At 35.1% G+C, this 3,521-nt stretch overlaps 1 pseudogene; it reads left to right on the top strand.

Annotated features, from left to right (window-relative positions):
• The first annotated feature begins 553 nt into the window (after nucleotides 1–553).
• Nucleotides 554–654, top strand: LOC122730191 (annotated as a pseudogene).
• The last annotated feature ends 2,867 nt before the right edge of the window (nucleotides 655–3,521 follow it).

A 3,521-nucleotide genomic window follows, 5' to 3' on the forward strand; every position in this document is an offset into this window, starting at 1 on the left:
CATATTCCATTGTTTCTCTTCATAATTTTTTTAAAAAAATTATTTTTAATAAAATATGAAAATTAAGTAGATACATAATGATGACACTCTTGATGAAAATGGGATGAAATCAGGTAGGCTTTCACAAATGATTTGCTCAGTGTTTTTCATGACTACACATGTATAACATATTGAATTGCTTTCATTCTTTTGTTTTGTTTTGTTTTGTTTTGCAGGGCAATGGGGGTTAAGTGACTTGCCCAGGGTCACACAGCTAGTAAGTGTCAAGTGTCTGAGGCTGGATTTGAACTCAGGACCTCTTGAATCCAGGGCCAGTGCTTTATCCATTGTGTTAACTAGCTGCCCCTGAATTGCTTGCATTCTTAAGGGGGGTGGGCAGGGAGGGAGAAAGGAAGAAAATTTGGAACACAAAGTTTTAAAAATTGATGTTAAAATTGTTTTTACATGTAATTTGGGAAAAAATAACATTCTAAATAAGTGGGGGAAACAACCAAATGATTCTCTTTAGCAGACCACATTTGGACAGTCATATGATTGAAAAGATGTGTGTTGCTTGCTTGAGCAGCACATATGATAAAATTGGAACCATACAGAGTAGATTAGCATGGCCCCTACACAAGGATGACACATAAATTCATCGTGTTCCATATTTTTATATAATAATTTAAAAATATTATAAAAGAAAAGAAGTATGACAGTTTGGATAGAGTACTTGGGCTCAGATACATAGATCAGAATCTAACCTCTGACATTTAGTTCTCACTGGGACATTTCTTAGAGTAATGAATCATAGATCCAGTCTCTAAATTTATCTAATACCTACTAGCTCCATCACCCCATCGGTAAGTCAGTTAACTTGTTTATACCTCAGTTTCTACATATGAGGATTCTAACTGTATTGCCTATGTAGTAGTGATGTTGTGAGGTCAAAATGGGAAAATGTATGCAGATTATCTTACAAATTTTAAAATACACATGAACATCTTTTATTATCAGTAGCCTAAAAGAGGCAAAGGAAAGCCTGTTGTATTGTACATTACATTCCCTTCCTCTCTCCCCATAAAAAACACCCAACAAAAACATTCCAACTCTATTTGTCTTAAGGTGAACAAAATATAGTCTTAAAAGATCTCTTCCACAAAGGATTTCCCATTCATATAGAAAAACCCTAAGATTCCTTGATAAATGAAAACAAAGATGTTTGTTCAACAATTCCCTAGTCATTAATGTTAGGTAAGCTAAAAGGCAGAAGGTGTAGGGTAACAAAATATGTTCATTGTTGTTATGGATGTTGTCCAAGATCTTAATGGAAGAATTCTGTGTAGATTATGAGGGCCTCTAGATGTTCCTGTTTGTGTATGATATTGTGCTTCTCTTATCAAGTGCCCAAATACTCTGAGTTCCTTCATGAAATTCATGATTGATCATGATAAGTAAGTCCCACCAATTCCTAAAGGGAATATATATATATATATATATATATATATATATATATATATGAATATTGACTCTTAACCAGCCTACAACATGCAACAGTATGAGCAGCACATTGAATGACCATATGAGCACAGAGACTGAGGACAGCTACTGTAAATAGATAGTGCACTGAAACTAACATTGAATTAGAGGAAGAAATGGTCTGTCTGACATTTAGGGAATTTCATAGTGTTTTTAACAATCTCAACTCAATATTCTCAAAAAAAAAATAGAAAAAGAAAACCACATCTTTTGAACATGTCTCCTAGGAATGCTGTATGGTTGGAAATCCTGAAATACAATGAATTCTATAGATTCATGTCTGAAGGTGATCAAAAAGGCCATGGAGGGGCAGTTCGGTGGTGCAGTGCATAGAGCACCGGCCCTGGAGTCAGGAGAACCTGAGTTCAAATGCGGCCTCAGACACTTAACACTTACCAGTTGTGTGACCCTGGGCAAGTCACTTAACCCCAATTGCCTCACTAAAAAAAAAAAAGCCATGGAAAGGTGAATGACAGATTCAAAGAGGAAGTCGAATATTTCCAATGGTGACCTCTGAACAAGAAGAGGTTATAAAGGATATCATACAGGGAACATGTGATCAAAAATAGTTTACTTGTCATATAAGGATAAAGGGATAATTTATGGATAATCCATGTGTTCCACTGGTAACCATGATTTTTAGGGGGAGGTTTTTTGAAATTTGGGTACCTTCTCTTTCAAGTTTCTATGATAGGATGTAATAAGAATTATGTATGTATGGGTTGTTACTGCACTTATGGAGAGAATATCTGTATCATTGAGAACCCAGAGCTTTTTAAATAATGAAATATTTTTATAGGAAGGGGAAGGGAAAGGGAACAAACATCTATTAAATGCCTACTGTGTGCCAGTCACTGTTAAGTATATTACAAATGTTATTAGTTATATTGATGATATAACTTTTATGTTATTTAATCTTCACAACAAATCTATGAGGTTGATTTTACATATATCTATCTATATATACACATATATAGTTATGTATATCTGCACATATGTAACTACATATGTGCATACATACAAAGATCTTTTACTGGTGAGAATAGTAAGGTTAAAACTATAAATTACCCAGTGCTACAGCTAGTTGCACTAGGGCTTAAATGGTCCTGTGAGTTCCATTGAGCCACAATGTTCTTACTAATTGTTGTGATTAAATTCAAAGTATTAATAGAAATTAATAGAAAATTTAAATTTTAAAAATGTAAATGCCATGATTTTTGCCATTCAAATTTATTGCAAAATTTAGGAAGAAGAAACTAGTCAGTTACCTATCTCTTGACTTTGTACTTCAAACTCCCTTGTGTTCCTTAAAGACTACTTTCATAGTATGGGGTTTAACTAGAGCCATTTGAGGACTAGACATCTTATTCTCCCTTTATTCTTTTTAGGGAAAATTTTCTCTTCCTAGGTAGCCCAATAGCAAGAAACCTGACAAAACTGACAGTTTTCTAACCATTGATATATGTGAACCTTGTCTCCTGAGGATAAGAGTCAGAAACATAAATATGCATTATTACAATTGGGACCATTTTGGTTGTGTGAGAGGTAGATAGAATGATTACATTGAGAGAAGGTATAGCCTATCCTCTCGGATATCTGGGTGTTTCCCTCTCCATAGCTGGTTTAAGGGAAGGTTGAATCTGGGAGAAGGAACCATATCAATGTAATTTGGTATTTTGTATATATTGTGGGTGTGGTAAGCATAGACAACTGGAGGATTATAAGGTGAGGTATGGAGATGATGGTTGCTAGGGGGGGAAAGCCTGAACTCTGAAAGAGGAAGTAAACTTTCTCAAGAAGGCCACATTCCCATAGGAATGTACCCTAGATCAAAACCCTATTCCACCTGTGTTGGTACAGTTCTTGCAAACTACATCTCTTCAGGTTCAACCAACTTCAGACTATACCAGGCACTTTGATGGTATACAAACAGAATGGAAGGCAGAGCTTCTCCCATGAAATAAACTTAAAATGTAGATGGGAAGATAACATATCTCTGCAAG

The sequence above is a fragment of the Dromiciops gliroides genome, chromosome 5, assembly GCF_019393635.1.
Source record: "Dromiciops gliroides isolate mDroGli1 chromosome 5, mDroGli1.pri, whole genome shotgun sequence".
In the NCBI taxonomy this organism is placed as follows: Eukaryota; Metazoa; Chordata; class Mammalia; order Microbiotheria; family Microbiotheriidae; genus Dromiciops; species Dromiciops gliroides.